At 39.3% G+C, this 16,465-nt stretch overlaps 1 protein-coding gene across 2 annotated transcripts in view; it reads right to left on the reverse strand.

Annotated features, from left to right (window-relative positions):
* Nucleotides 1-13,829, reverse strand: part of TMEM98 (transmembrane protein 98) — a 595,737-nt gene extending 581,908 nt beyond the window's left edge. The window contains exon 1 of one of the 2 annotated variants that reach the window (XM_044055384.1): nt 13,748-13,829. The gene's annotated coding sequence lies outside the window, so the exon portion shown is untranslated. Of the gene's footprint in view, nt 1-13,709 lie in introns of both variants that reach the window. The other variant, XM_044055383.1, reaches the window with a different exon arrangement.
* Nucleotides 13,830-16,465: the final 2,636 nt, after the last annotated feature.

Consider the following 16,465-nt stretch of genomic DNA (forward strand, 5'->3'; position numbering starts at 1 on the left):
CCTTGAGGCCATGGCTCTGGCACCAGTTGTCTGTTTCTATGAGGCCCTTTTGGAGGATGCTTGTGTCGGCTGGAGAGTCGATTATGGTGCCCAGTTTGCAGTCATCTGCGAACTTGGTCAGCCACAATCCTTCCGTGTTGGCCTGTACCTCTGAGAAATATATACCGAACAAGAGAGGTCCCAGGACTGAGCCTTGTGGGACGCCACTTGTAACTGGTTTGGAGTCTGACATGGCTCCAGCAATTCTAACCATGTGGGTTCTGTCCTTGAGCCAGTTTGCAACCCATCTAGTGACATAGGGGTTTATATTTAAGCTGGTGAGCTTATCTATAATGCCCGAGTGGAGTATTGTATCGAAGGCTTTTGCAAGGTCCAGGTAGGCTGTGTGGACCACCTTCCCCTCGTCAATGGCCTTGGTGACTGTTTCAAAGAAATCGACCAGGTTTAAGAGGCAGGATCTGCCCTTAACAAAGCCAAACTGGGTAGGATCCAGTGTCTGTAGGTCCCCAATATCTTTATTTATGAGGTCCATGATGATCCTTTCCATAGCTTTGCAGACCAAGCTAGTCAGGCTTATGGGGCGATAGTTTCCAGGATCTGTTGAGGCACCACCTTTGTGGAGAGGGACCACTGTTGCTGTACGCCACTCTTTGGGTACATATCCTGTAGTAAGGCTGAGATTGAACAGTAGTTTTATGTTTGGGTTTAGCTCTTCTTGGAGTTCATGTAGGACACCGTCTGGTCCCATTGATGCTGTGTTTTTTGCTTTGGAGAGGGCGGCTCTTACCTGAGCATCTGAGATGTCAGGGGGGCAGCACTCTGCTGGGATAGATATTTTCCCTTTTCGTGGGGAGGGGGGAGAAGTTTGCGCTGAAGCTGTCAGCTAGGGTGTTGGCAATGTCTGTGGGTTTGGTGTATTTTTTGTCATTTTGGACTAATTCTGAGCATATCTGGGAATTCCCACCCAGGTTCCTAACATAACTAAAGAAAGCCTTGTGATTATCCTTAGTGTCCTGTGCAATTTTTCTCTCGAAGCTGGCCTTAGACGATTTTATGAGTGCCCGTAGTTTTGTGCTAATACTGATCAGAGATGCCTTCCCTTTTTGGGATTTTGCTCTATCATGTAGTAGCTTCCTCCTTCTATTGTATAGTTTGTTTATGGCTGGGGTCCACCAGACAGGACGTCTGCCTTTGGAGGATTGGGTCTTGGTTTTATTGGGATTGCAAGATCCATGCATTCCTGAAGGTGTTCATAGAATGCGTTTATAAAGGATTCTGCAGTCTGGGCCGCATTTTCCACAGGCCCGAGGGCTTTGAAGGATTCCACCTTGGTTTTGAGGAGTGTGAAATTTGCTTTAGAGAAGTTTTTCACTGTGGTTTTCTAGGCAGGGGGTGTGGTCGGGATGTGAATATCCAGTGAGATTAGTTTATGGTCTGATCTTACCAGTGAGGGATACACTTCTGGTCTGGAGCATAGAGTCCCCATGTTGGTGATGATCAGGTCCAGTATGTTTTCCCCTCTTGTGGGAGTGGTAACAAGTTGTTCCATAGCATTTGAGTTTATAAATTCTAGGAACCTTTGTGCTAGGGTGTTGGAGCTAGAGTAATGCTCCCAGTCTATGTTTGGGTAGTTGAAGTCGTCCAATATAATGGTGTTTGGAGAGACCTTCATATTTTCCAGTGTTCTCAGGAAGGCCGAGTGTGGTTCCTGGGTTTGGGGGGGTGGTCTGTAGCAGGCTATAAACTGGAAGGCAGTTTTACCCACTGTTAGTTGCACATGGATAGTCTCTGATGCTTCTTGCTGTGCCACCAACCTGGAGGTGTGGGTATCTTTGATGAATATTGATACTCCCCCTCCTTTTGTGGTTCGGTCCATGTTTTGGGGCCGAAAAGCATGGTATGAGGTATAACCTGGTAGTGCTGGGGTGCTCTCGGGAGCCTTGAACCAGGTTTCTGTTACTGCACAGACATCGACGTTCTCCATGCTAAGGAGAGTTTCGAGTGCATGCATCTTGAGGTTTAGACTTCTGGCGCTGAGTAGCATTACTCTTAGTTTCTTATCCCTTGTGATACCTATGGAGGTGGGTTTGTCTTTTGAGCCTTCCCTAGCAAAGCATCGTGGCTTGTCGAGCATATCATCCCAAGCTGACAGGCATTGGTTCCCCTTTGAATGACACCAGTACTTAAGCCAATTGTTGAAATTGATCATCTTGTCTTTATATTGTGGCATCATTCTTGGTGAGGGTAAGATGCTACTCAAGGTCAGGGTCATACCGGCCTGGGCTACATGCTCAGAGAGCTCCTCTATGTCTCTTTTCATGTAGTCCAGGGAGGTATGTCTCAGGTCATTCACACCAGCATGGACAATGACTGAGTCATATTTGTACTTGCCTTGGAGTGACCTGAGTGCTTGTGTTATGTGGCGGATCCTAGCGCCCGACAGGCAGCTCACCGTGACCTTCTCCTTGTTCAGCCTGGTGAGCAGGACGTCAGTGTGCCTGACGATAGAGTCACCTATTACAAGTGTATCAGGTATGTTGTTTAGCCTTAAGGGCTGTGACTGTTTGGCACACTGGCTTTGTGAGCTATGTGTTGCACGTGTTTTGTTTTGGGGTAGCGGTTGCTTGGGTGTCTGCTTTGGAGGTCTCTGCTGCTTAGGCATATTTTTATTTAGAGCCTCCGAGTATGTTTTTGTGTGTTTATGTGTTTGGTTTGCTGTTGTGGTAGGTCTATGTGAGACTGGAATTGTAGTGAGTGTGGTTTCCTTCTCCTCCTGACTGGTTACGCCAGTACTGAGTTGAGAGAGCTTAGCCTCCAGTTTGGCTATATGGTTGTATCTCTCACATGTGTTGGAATTTGTTGGGAGGCGGAGAGGGTTGTCTGTGTACATGAGGCAGTTGTAACATTGCCTCAAGATTCCCAGATTCTCCAGCTGGACCGGAGAGGAGATTGACAACTGACCTTTGGACATGCTAGAATAGTATTGGGAATTCCTTTATAATTGAAAAAAAGGGCCAATGGGGAACAATGTACTCAAGGGGAGTTTGTGAGGGTGTAGTGCTTTTAATTTTTTAGTGCTGACTTAGTGAGCAAGTGCCAGGTAACTTAAATGCAATGTGTTACAGGTAACTTAAATGCAAAAACTACAAACAGTAACTTTCTTTCAAGTGAAACAAGGAAGTAAGTACAGTAAGCAATGCAGATATCACTAGGGATACACAGAAGCTCTGAAAAGCCGCGTTTTAGGTGAAATTAGCATTTCAGGGAAATAACAAGCAAACAAACAACAAGCATACAAACAAAGCTAGATTCAGCAGGCCTGGATCTAGTCTATGCTACAGCAAACAAGGCGCACCAATTTCAGTAAGAAGCAGTTCAAATATGCAGGCACTATAAGCCTTTAACCAGAAATTCCCAGCTCAGAAGGGCAGAGTCCAGCCTCTCCTCCCACAAGAGTGCAGACCATGAGCCTTCTTAATGTAAAATAACTGGCCTGAAGCCCAAGTGCTTAAACCAGAACTAATACACTTTTAGAATAACAGACACTGAGCCCTCAATCAGCAGTTCCCAACTTAGAAGGATGTAAGCTACCTGTCCTGCCACCACAGTGCAGGCCACAAACCTTAATGTAAAACAACTGGTCTGAAGCCCAAGTGCTTAAACTAAAAGGCTTAGAATGAGTTACACCAAACAGTAATAAATACAATTGAGTAATTTTAAGATGACGCAAAAGCAAAATAAAGTAGGAAGAAACACAAATACAGTAAAAGCAGATAAAAAAAAAAAAAAAAAAAATTGTAAGTGGAAAGAGAGAAAGGAGTAGCAAAAACTAAGCTGATTGGCCTTCTCAAATGTTCTCCCTGTACTGGGTAGAATGAGGTAATGACACTAGACTGGGAGGAGGGTCCCAGATCAAATTTACACTAGGGGCGGGCAACTGCAAAGCCACCAACAAACTGCAGAAATGTTTCTCACACCTAAAAAGCAGCAGTGAGCCTTTAAATGAAAGTTTTAAACAGCTAAAAAAGCCTATAGAAAAAAAGAGTTTAACTGCAACAAGTTATTACAAACAAACAACCCAACAGATGCTTAATAAAAGTGGACAATTTCCAGTTAATACCTCAACCACAGTGAAACTAGCTAGAAAAATACACAGTACACAAAGTGCTATAAATAGCAAAGAAATAAAGAACAAAATAAACAAAAAACAGGATACTTAATGTTATACATTATAGCTCTGAGTTTCCTCAGTGTCCTTCCTTCGATCAAGCTCAGTGTGAAACGGCAGAACACTCACAAATGAACTTCTTAGGTAACAGAAAGTTGAAACCTGAGATAGTTTTTAAGAAAGAAATCTCAAAAGAACCAATGAGGTGCTTAGTCTAAGCTGTAGTCCAGGTGACCTCAGTCAGCCAATAACCTCAAACAATTCTCTCTCATTGAAATGCCTGATGGCTTTGGCTAAACCAAGATGTCCCTGAATATGTGCTCAGACACACAGCCTCCACAAACACTAGGCCAAAATACAAGCCTGAATATGGAAATGCTACAAATATCCCCACTACTTAGAACAAACTGCAGAAATGTTTCTCACACCTGAAAAGCAGCAGTGAGCCTTTAAATGAAAGTTTTAAACAGCTAAAGGAGCCTCTCTAACTTCATATAAATGTGATCTAATCAGCAAATGTATGTGCAACTGTTAATGTGCATTATTTAATGTCTTTTTACGTACATTACTAAATGTATGATTAAAAAGGTCTATAATATGTTGGAGCTTTTCTCCCCAGGCCTCCGCTGAAAAGGAACTTTTTTGACAAAACCCAGTCAGGGAAACCTGCTAAAAAAGGCAAAATAAAATAAAAAGGCAAATTCTTTCTGGTTACTGACAGGCTCAGAGACCATTCATGAGGCATAAGTGGACGATAGCTGAGTCTATGGGCCAGGCCTCCTGAGGAATTTGTCCACTTAAAACTGTCCCTTAATTAATTCCTATTGTGAAAGGTTCTAATAGCAGGTCCTATAACTTCAGCCTTGTGTTCAGTAATCACATTTTTCACAAACACACACTATATATGGTGTGTTCAGTAATCACGTTTTTCACAAACACGCTATATATGGTACTGTTGTGTTCAGTAATCACATTTTTCACAAACACACACTATATATGGTACTGTTGTGTTCAGTAATCGCATTTTTCACAAACACACACTATATATGGTACTGTTGTGTTCAGTAATCACATTTTCACAAACACACACTATATATGGTACTGTTGTGTTCAGTAATCGCATTTTTCACAAACACACACTATATATGGTACTGTTGTGTTCAGTAATCACGTTTTTCACAAACACACTATATATGGTACTGTTGTGTTCAGTAATCACATTTTTTACAAACACACTATATATGGTACTGTTGTGTTCAGGAATCACATTTTTCACAAACACACACTATATATGGTACTGTTGTGTTCAGTAATCACATTTTTCACAAACACACACTATATATGGTACTACTGTGTTCAGTAATCACATTTTTCACAAACACACTATATATGGTACTGTTGTGTTCAGTAATCACATTTTTCACAAACACACTATATATGGTACTGTTGTGTTCAGTAATCACATTTTTCACAAACACACACTATATATGGTACTGTTGTGTTGAGTAATCACATTTTTCACAAACACACACTATATATGGTACTGTTGTGTTGAGTAATCACATTTTTCACAAACACACTATATATGGTACTGTTGTGTTGAGTAATCACATTTTTCACAAACACACACTATATATGGTACTGTTGTGTTGAGTAATCACATTTTTCACAAACACACACTATATATGGTACTGTTGTGTTGAGTAATCACATTTTTCACAAACACACACTATATATGGTACTGTTGTGTTGAGTAATCACATTTTTCACAAACACACACTATATATGGTACTGTTGTGTTCAGTAATCACATTTTCACAAACACACACTATATATGGTACTGTTGTGTTCAGTAATCACATTTTTCACAAACACACACTATATATGGTACTGTTGTGTTCAGTAATCACATTTTTCACAAACACACTATATATGGTACTGTTGTGTTCAGTAATCACATTTTTCACAAACACACAATATATATGGTACTGTTGCGTTCAGTAATCACATTTTTCACAAACACACAATATATATGGTACTGTTGCGTTCAGTAATCACATTTTTCACAAACACACACTATATATGGTACTGTTGCGTTCAGTAATCACATTTTTCACAAACACACAATATATATGGTACTGTTGTGTTGAGTAATCACATTTTTCACAAACACACAATATATATGGTACTGTTGCGTTCAGTAATCACATTTTTCACAAACACACACTATATATGGTACTGTTGCGTTCAGTAATCACATTTTTCACAAACACACACTATATATGGTACTGTTAGTTCAGTAATCACATTTTCACAAACACACACTATATATGGTACTGTTGCGTTCAGTAATCACATTTTTCACAAACACACACTATATATGGTACTGTTGCGTTCAGTAATCACATTTTTCACAAACACACAATATATATGGTACTGTTGCGTTCAGTAATCACATTTTTCACAAACACACAATATATATGGTACTGTTGTGTTCAGTAATCACATTTTCACAAACACACAATATATATGGTACTGTTGTGTTCAGTAATCACATTTTCACAAACACACACTATATATGGTACTGTTGTGTTCAGTAATCACATTTTTCACAAACACACACTATATATGGTACTGTTGCGTTCAGTAATCACATTTTTCACAAACACACAATATATATGGTACTGTTGCGTTCAGTAATCACATTTTTCACAAACACACACTATATATGGTACTGTTGCGTTCAGTAATCACATTTTTCACAAACACACAATATATATGGTACTGTTGTGTTCAGTAATCACATTTTCACAAACACACACTATATATGGTACTGTTGTGTTCAGTAATCACATTTTTCACAAACACACAATATATATGGTACTGTTGCGTTCAGTAATCACATTTTTCACAAACACACAATATATATGGTACTGTTGTGTTCAGTAATCACATTTTTCACAAACACACACTATATATGGTACTGTTGTGTTCAGTAATCACATTTTTCACAAACACACAATATATATGGTACTGTTGTGTTCAGTAATCACATTTTCACAAACACACACTATATATGGTACTGTTGTGTTCAGTAATCACATTTTTCACAAACACACAATATATATGGTACTGTTGCGTTCAGTAATCACATTTTTCACAAACACACAATATATATGGTACTGTTGCATTCAGTAATCACATTTTTCACAAACACACAATATATATGGTACTGTTGCGTTCAGTAATCACATTTTTCACAAACACACAATATATATGGTACTGTTGCGTTCAGTAATCACATTTTTCACAAACACACACTATATATGGTACTGTTGCGTTCAGTAATCACATTTTTCACAAACACACACTATATATGGTACTGTTGCGTTCAGTAATCACATTTTTCACAAACACACAATATATATGGTACTGTTGCGTTCAGTAATCACATTTTTCACAAACACACAATATATATGGTACTGTTGCGTTCAGTAATCACATTTTTCACAAACACACACTATATATGGTACTGTTGCGTTCAGTAATCACATTTTTCACAAACACACACTATATATGGTACTGTTGCGTTCAGTAATCACATTTTTCACAAACACACACTATATATGGTACTGTTGTGTTCAGTAATCACATTTTTCACAAACACACAATATATATGGTACTGTTGCGTTCAGTAATCACATTTTTCACAAACACACACTATATATGGTACTGTTGTGTTCAGTAATCACATTTTTCACAAACACACAATATATATGGTACTGTTGTGTTCAGTAATCACATTTTCACAAACACACACTATATATGGTACTGTTGTGTTCAGTAATCACATTTTTCACAAACACACAATATATATGGTACTGTTGCGTTCAGTAATCACATTTTTCACAAACACACAATATATATGGTACTGTTGCGTTCAGTAATCACATTTTTCACAAACACACAATATATATGGTACTGTTGCGTTCAGTAATCACATTTTTCACAAACACACACTATATATGGTACTGTTGTGTTCAGTAATCGCATTTTTCACAAACACACTATATATGGTACTGTTGCGTTCAGTAATCACGTTTTTCACAAACACACTATATATGGTACTGTTGCATAGCGATGCTTTGCTGCACATGTAACTTCTTATCTGTGCATTGTGATCCTTAAAGATAAATAATGTAAACTCTGTACTGTACTGTATTGCATATCTCTGCTTTTATACAGGTATATTCGATTATTTTTATGTTAAACTAGAATACTTTGTAATACATTGTGAAGTTGCCCTCCCTAGGCCTCCACTGAAAATGGGTTTCTGACCCAGTGGACTTTCCCGGTCAACAAATGTCAATAAATAAACACATGTCCAAAAGTTAACAAGCAGCAGCTCGTGGTCCAGTGCCAGACCCTCACAGCAACCTGACAGAGTGGGGAAGAACAGGCTCCTCTCTTCCCATTGATGTACCAGACCACTACCTGCATATCACACATGCACAGAACTGTCCACACACAGTGCACATAAAACCTGTATATCAAGTAAGCACACAGAACCATGCACATGTGATGCATATAAACACCTGCATATCTCATATGTATACAAAACTGTGCAAGCATAGTGCTTAAAAAATAGATGTAGATCATGTGTACCATAAAAAAATATTCATATGTTGTACATATAATAAGCTGCATCTCATGCTTGCACACACAACTCACAGAGAGCTATGCATGCATGATGCATATAAATACATGTACATGTGTGCACATAGACATGTGCACACATGGTACATAAAAATATCTGTATATCATGTGTACACTAAGAGCTGTGCATGCAATGTGCATATAAATACCTGTACATGATGTGTGCACATAGACATGTGCACACATGGTACATACAAATATCTGTATATCATGTGTACACTAAAAGCTGTACATGCATGCAAGGTTCATATAAATACATGTACATGATGTGTGCACATAGACGTGTGCACGCACAGTACATAAAAATATATGTATATCAGGCGTGCACTAAGAGCTGTGCATGCAAGGTGCATATAAATACATGTACATGATGTATGCACATAGATGTGTGCAGACATGGTGCATAAAAATATCTGTATATCATGTGTACACTAACAGCTGTGCATGCATGGTGCATATAAATACATGTACATGATGTGTGCACATAGACATGTGCACACATGATACATTAAAATAGCTGTATATCATGCATGCACTAAGAGCTGTGCATGCAAGGAGCATATAAATGCATGTACATGATGTGTGCACATAGACATGTGCACACATGGTACATTAAAATATCTGTGTATCATGCATGCACTAAGAGCTGTGCATGCAAGATACATATAAATACCTGCATATTATATGTGTACACTGAACTGCACATGTGGGTCACATACAAACCTGAGTACCACACAGAATTAAACATGTGCAGCACATAACTATGTATCACATGTGTACACATAATTATGCACATGGTGCGTATAAATACTCGCAAATCATTTGTGCACAGTCCCATGTGCAATGCATATAAATACCTGCATAACATATGTGTCCATGCGACTGCCCATGTATATTATCTGTAAACACATGGATGCTATCTGTGCACAGAGAAGTGTGCACATGCTGTACACACACACATACCTGAATATCACATGTTCACACAGAACTGTGGTTGCATGCTGCATATAAATAAGTACCTGGCATGTGTGTACACAGATGGTTTACTTTATTTTTGCATTTGTTAAGGTCTGAAGGGCATACCAGTTTCATGGAAAAGGGAGCACTGGCCTGCTTAAATGACTTGTTGAATTTTAGACAATATGCCATTGGAGAGTAAAACAATGTCGTTCGGCTTTTCCCGGTTAGGGGTCGCCACAGCAGAACTCCGGTCCGCTAATGATTGGCAGTGGATTTTTACGGTGCCGAGTTGCCAGCCCGACACCCAACCTTCAAGGCAGACACACCCATTCACGCATGCACCTATCTGCATGTCATTAACATCATTTGACCATGGGGAGGACATGCAGACTCCACACAGAAGATGCTCCAGCCGAGAATTGAACAGGAGAACCTCTTGCTGTGAGGTGACAATGCTAACTGCTGCACCACCACGACACTACACAATATGTCACTGGAGAGTAACATAATGAAAACCAGGAGTACAGCAGGACGCTGATTAGCAAATCATTTCAGATACCATTAGGGAGATAACAGTAGGACTAAGAACAATAAGAACAACATCTATGGAATAACCCAGAGGTCAGTGGTAGGGATGTAAAATCTCTGTATCCAAATACATCGGAATATCACACGTATGTATAGTAACAGATGGAGACGACGGTGTACAAAATATATCGACACATCAAAACAGAGACGCAGCACCTGGAGTTAATATGAACATAAATACGGTAACATGGTTGTGTAGAAAGTGCATGCTAAGAAAGCAGAGTTAATATAAAAATAAATACGGTAACATGGTTGTGTAGAAAGTGCATGCTAGGAAAGCAGATTCTGTATGACTTTTTTATTAGTGGTTTGGTAATTATTTGGGAAATTTTGCCATCATCCATAAAGTTATATACATTATGCTTTTTAAAAGCTTAGTGTTTCCAGAGAATGGTCAAATTATCCAGTTATTACACTGCAGTGACAAGTCCATAACAAAAGAATGAAATGTCTACATCTAACGAGGTTAGTGGAGTTTGGTATTATGAATCTAAATGCATCAATAAAGACTTAAAAAAGTAAAAGGTTAGTGGCATTCAGAAACCATGTAGCTGGAACGCTTAAAAGGTCATCTGCATATTTCCCAGGGGCAATCTTTAATGGCAGTTTAAGGTATTATGTAGTGTAGAGTGGGGTCTGCTTAGCTGCTTTTTGTTATGTTTACATCTAAAGCACTGCAAAGCACTGATAATTACTCAATGTTTAAGTAGAAAACACTGCTATACTAAAAGCAATAAAATAAAATAAAGCAATTGAGAAGCATTTTTGTAAGGAAGTTGCCCTCCCATGAGCTAAATATATCAACTCTGAGGTCAGACTAGCTTGGAGTAAAAGAAATGCATTGCTTTATTACAAAAGTATGCTTTCCATTTTTAAGGAGTTCGACCTCAGAACTAATATATTTTTAGGGAATAAGGGGGGCACATCTTCCCCTGCATAAGGCCAACAGCAAGCAATTCAGCTCCCCATATACTTACTACAAGCTGAAGAAGAAATGTAATCCATCAAACGCTCTTTGAGCCTAAATGTTTTTTTTAGGGGGGCTAGTAAAGGCTTAAATCAGCAAGCATTCAGAATTATAAAATTTAAACAACCCTAAAGAACTGTTTAAAACACTTCTTAGAAATAAAAAGAAACTTTAATACCTCCAGTCATGCAATTCTGTTGAAAGGGAAATATGTATATACAACAGCAAAACAAAGTAAATCTTTTCGGATATATAGTGAATAGTGTGGATTTTTTATTTCCAAATTTGAAAATGTCTACTGTATCCAGATCTTTCTAACATGCTCTGTCAAAAGGGAATGCACATAATGCAGTGGAAATTAAAAGAAAAACAAAATACATTTTATGCATCTGAAAACATGAATACAGCAGAATGTCCAGCCTACAGAAACACTTTTGCTTATTTGATCAATAAAATTATCATATTGAGTTAGCTATTTTTTAAAGCTAAGATCTTGGCCATGAAAATGTTCTAATACTACTACTACAATGTTTATACAACATTTTCTTCACAACAAACATCAAACGTGAGAAAGTCTGAAAGAGCAGACAAAACAGTGGAAAGTCAGAAAACCAAACAAACAAGAATGTAGGATACATGTAGGATATAAGGAAATAACTGCACCATGCAACAAACAAATAATGCGTCAAAATATCACAGTTAAATATACAAATAATACACTACTGAGATATAGGGCGGCCATGGTAGTGCAGTGGTTAGCATTGCCGCCTCACAGCAAGAGGTACTCCGGTTCGATCCCCGGCTGGGGTGCCTTCTGTGCAGAGTCTGCATGTCCTCCCTGTGGTCGTGTGGGTTTCCTCCGGGTGCTCCGGTTTCCTCCCACATCCCAAAGACATGCTGCAGGTGGATTGGACACTCTAAATTGGCCCTAGGTGTGCGTGTGAGTGTGCCTTCTGTGGAAGGTTGGGTTCCGGGCTGGCAACTCGACACCGTAAAACTCCACTGCCAATCAATGTGCGGACAAGGTGATCCGCCTTGGCGACCCCTAACCGGGAAAAGCCGAAAGAAGAAGAAGACACTACTGAGATATGAAGAAAGACTGCTCTCACTCTTATTAAATGTCGCACAACCAGCTATAAATGTGTTGAAAAAATAGCAGCCATTACATTTCCAGGACATGCCTTTTCAACTTTTATTTCTTTATGCACATTTTCCTGAAATATTCTTAGACTCTTCTTCGAAAAGGGCCCTAATCAAAGCACTTCAGCTATTACACAGACACACCTCATTACTCCTATTAACTACTTTTTTTCATAGATTTCTGCAGAATGCAATGTTTAAACACAATTAACTCAAATAACTACTTTTGGGAGGAGGTATTTTGTACACTGCATACCTCTCAACTTCCTTACTTAAGAATCCTGGTCAAAGCTAAAATAATGGGAGGATAAAAGTACAAAAATCAGGGACAGCGCTTGTAAATACAGCTCTAACTCACTTTAAGTTTAGTAAAACAACGGGCTTTGCATCAACGTACACTGCAGCACAATAAGAAATAACAAACTCTAGTGCCATTGACAGGCATTACTGACTGACTAGAATCCTTAGTGGTTTACTAAAACATAAACAAACAAATTACCAAGGACAGGGCAAAATATGAAGCAAAATCAGGGATGTTTTGTAGAATCGGGGGCAGTTGAGTATGTGTCCATTCCCACTTGTTCTGAAAACCAGTGTCTCCGGTCTAGTTTATGGACAAAAGAGCAACCAACGTGTCTTTTCTCCTACCGTTAAAAAGATCTGCACTACTTAAATTTATTAAGTTAAACATGAAATGCACATTTTGACTTAAAGATCAGCTTCAACAAATAATGACTCATTACAGTCTTATTTTAATTAAGAAAATGCATGCTCTTATGCTATATTGTTACAACTTTGTAGTTCAGTACCAGTAATACTATATAAATGTGTCCCCAACCGTAAGAGTTTGTCCCTGTGTACGTTCGTCCCTGTAAGCCTGGAAGACTGAATAAGACGTGATACAATAATCAGTAAAAAGCGGTTTTGTAACCTCCAGATTAAACAAAAACTTTCATTTCCACACAATGAGGTTATTAGCTCTGATTTCCAGCATCTATTTCAGAGACACTGTAACCAATAAAATGCCCAGTTACTAGGGTCATTGAAGCTAGTACTGAAGAGCATCATCATCACGGTTGTGTTAAAGTTTTTTATCCGTTACCTTTTAAGCACCACACCACAACATTATGCAACGCAAGGACAACAGAAAACGTTTCAAATGGGACTCACTTTGAACGCATATTCTACGGAGACCAGGTAAAATGTACCTTTTCCTTAATTCCTGCTTCACATGCACGAAGCGCCAGAGACCACGACCTAATAAAGCTTTGCACAAGAAAGAAGCACAAGAAAGAAGCACAAACTCAACAAGTTCGCTTCAGCACCAGGCACCGCTGCACCTCAGCTCACAGCGCCAGGCACCGCTGCACCTCAGCTCAGCTCTGCAATGCTGCCACCTTCTGTTTAGCCATGGCTGCGTGAGCGAGCCGCGAGGGCAGGGCGAGCCTGCTCCTCGCTCGGGCTCCTTAAAAGTGCACGCGCCAGCGGAGACGTCTTGAGAAGGTACGAGCCGGTCACCATCAGGATGAAACGCTGCATGCAGCAGCCACAGCAGTTTGCTGCATGCATGCAACCAGTCCACATGTTTGCCTCATACTTTTGGACTCTGTTGTTTGAAGTAGGAGGACAGAGGCGGATTTAGGCAGGGGCGCGCGCCGGCCACTTTTAAAACTTTCTTTTTTTTTTTTTTTTTTGAAACGCGCCGGCCACTTTTCCAACTTTCGTTTTTTTTCAGATGCATCTTTCCCGTAGAATCGTGTCACCAACGCGCCAAATACATTGATGGAGGATGTGATTGGAGGTTGCAGTCAGATTTTTTTTTTTGAACATCATTAATAACGGAACAGTCCTCCTCCATGTGCATCTCCCTTTTTAATTTAGGCGCGTAACACGCATTGGTGAGAGCTGTGAAGTGTTGTGTAAGCTGTTGTCGGAAGATAAACAATCTTTTTGCTCAATTTTGAAAACACTAGCTGGAGAAATTGTCGTTTGAAACGACTTTATAACTACTGAGTGATCTGCTTTAACGTAATGTAAAAATTCTTGTGAGACCTAACGGTTACACTATAGTTTTCAAAGGAATCATTTTTGGCTGTTTTTCTGTAAGGGCAAAGTAAACTACACGTCCCGTTGTGCTCTCTTTCGTCTTACTCCTTCTGTGCTTCGGGAAACTGCCGTTGTGGAGTACCAGGAAAGGGAAACCAAAAGCTGAAGGGACTATTTGGAAAGATGCGTGTTACTGGAAGAATTCCCAGGGGACATGCATCAACACTGGCAACAGTTTCTGTGCCCTTGACTTCCTCTGGATCTAAAGAGTTTGGTCCTTCTGTACCTGAACTGGGCAGTGGTACAGCCACATAAAATATATCTGTCCCTCATTTTACACACATCTGTGCTGCTAATACCTTGTTTTGACAAGGACGGACTACATCTATCTCATTTGGACTTCTGGCTACTAAAACGTTCTCTATACCAGAGTTCCTGTTTAGGCAATGTCAGTCTACTCAGGCTTCAAACTCCAGTATGGCAAAAATCAATGTAGTATCGTTCAGTGTTAGGAACCTGAATAACAAAAATGCTTTCACTCAAGTTCTTTCTAACTCTGGAAGAACTATGATTAGTATCATAAACATTGATTTTTTTTTTTTTTTTTTTTTTGCTAAACGTGTTATCTCCAAAACTGTTATTTCTACCAATCATTCACAATGTACATAATTCAGAATTGCAGGGATTTGCATTGTAATGGGAATTCTGTCACATTACCACTGGCCCAGAATACCCACAGGCCTATAGTCAGGTTCAGAAGGCCATGCAAGCAGTAAAAAATGACATGAAAAAATGTATTCTAGACAACAAGCAGGATTGTCCCTTTACACAACTGGAAATCCAGAATACTACCCTACAGCCACTGGGATTGTTACCTGCTCAGATTTTCATTTGCAGGCTACAAACAAATTTCCCGATTTCATCAGAGTTGCTATAACCACATTTGCAATGCGGCCTCATAGAACAATGAAACATTCCTGTTCTATCTGACAACATAACTATGATAAGAATATATTAACAAGAAACAATCCTTCAACCATGAGGTATTGTAACGATTCAAGATCTGACAAAAAGAAAATAAAAGTCATCAGGAAGTGGTTGTTCAGAAGCAGCTGTGGCCATACATTGTTCAAACACGAAAAGTGTTCTGCTTAGACAAAACAGTTGCCATTTGAATAAAAGAGACCAAATGAAATTAATTCACTAGTCCACTAAAAATGTGTCATACCTGAGAAGGAGAATGCAGAAACCCCCAAGGTGGAAGAAAGCCCTTCTATTAGTCAAAGTTCCAGGCCGCAGACTGTAAGCTCTGGGACAGTTCTTAGTGTCTGAGGTCTTGCCAAGGTCCTTGAGACAGGCTTCACAGTCTGACAACTAGGACTTTGATTTCGAGATGAACTTTCTTTCACCATGAGAAGCCTCTACAGTACAGTCTTTTTCTCCTATAATTTATCAAACTTCCTGCTAGCTGAGAATATGGTAAGGATGGTCCCCCAAGTTCATGAAGACATACCAGTAATAAGTGGAATTTATCACCATCCTGTGCCTATCACATAAAGTTAATCCTATCTTATTTATGCCACAAAACCACCACCAATACTGCAGTACAAACTACATTTTAATAACATATAAAACAGACCTCTATTCCAAACCAATAAATCATATCAATTAAATCCAGAGCCAAGCCAAGTGCAAAATTCAAAGGAACCACTAAAACAACTTTCTTTTAAAAAAAAGCCTAAAATAAAAGAAAAAAATTACTGCTACAACCCCCTACAAAAGCAACATAACATACAACTCTATCAGAGTATACAGAGGTATGTAGCAGAACAAGATACAGTGTTGTTGTTGTCATAAAAATGAAAATTAAATTGTGTATA

Source organism: Protopterus annectens, chromosome 13.part0, assembly GCF_019279795.1.
Source record: "Protopterus annectens isolate FY-2018-M chromosome 13.part0, PAN1.0, whole genome shotgun sequence".
NCBI lineage: Eukaryota > Metazoa > Chordata > Ceratodontiformes > Protopteridae > Protopterus > Protopterus annectens.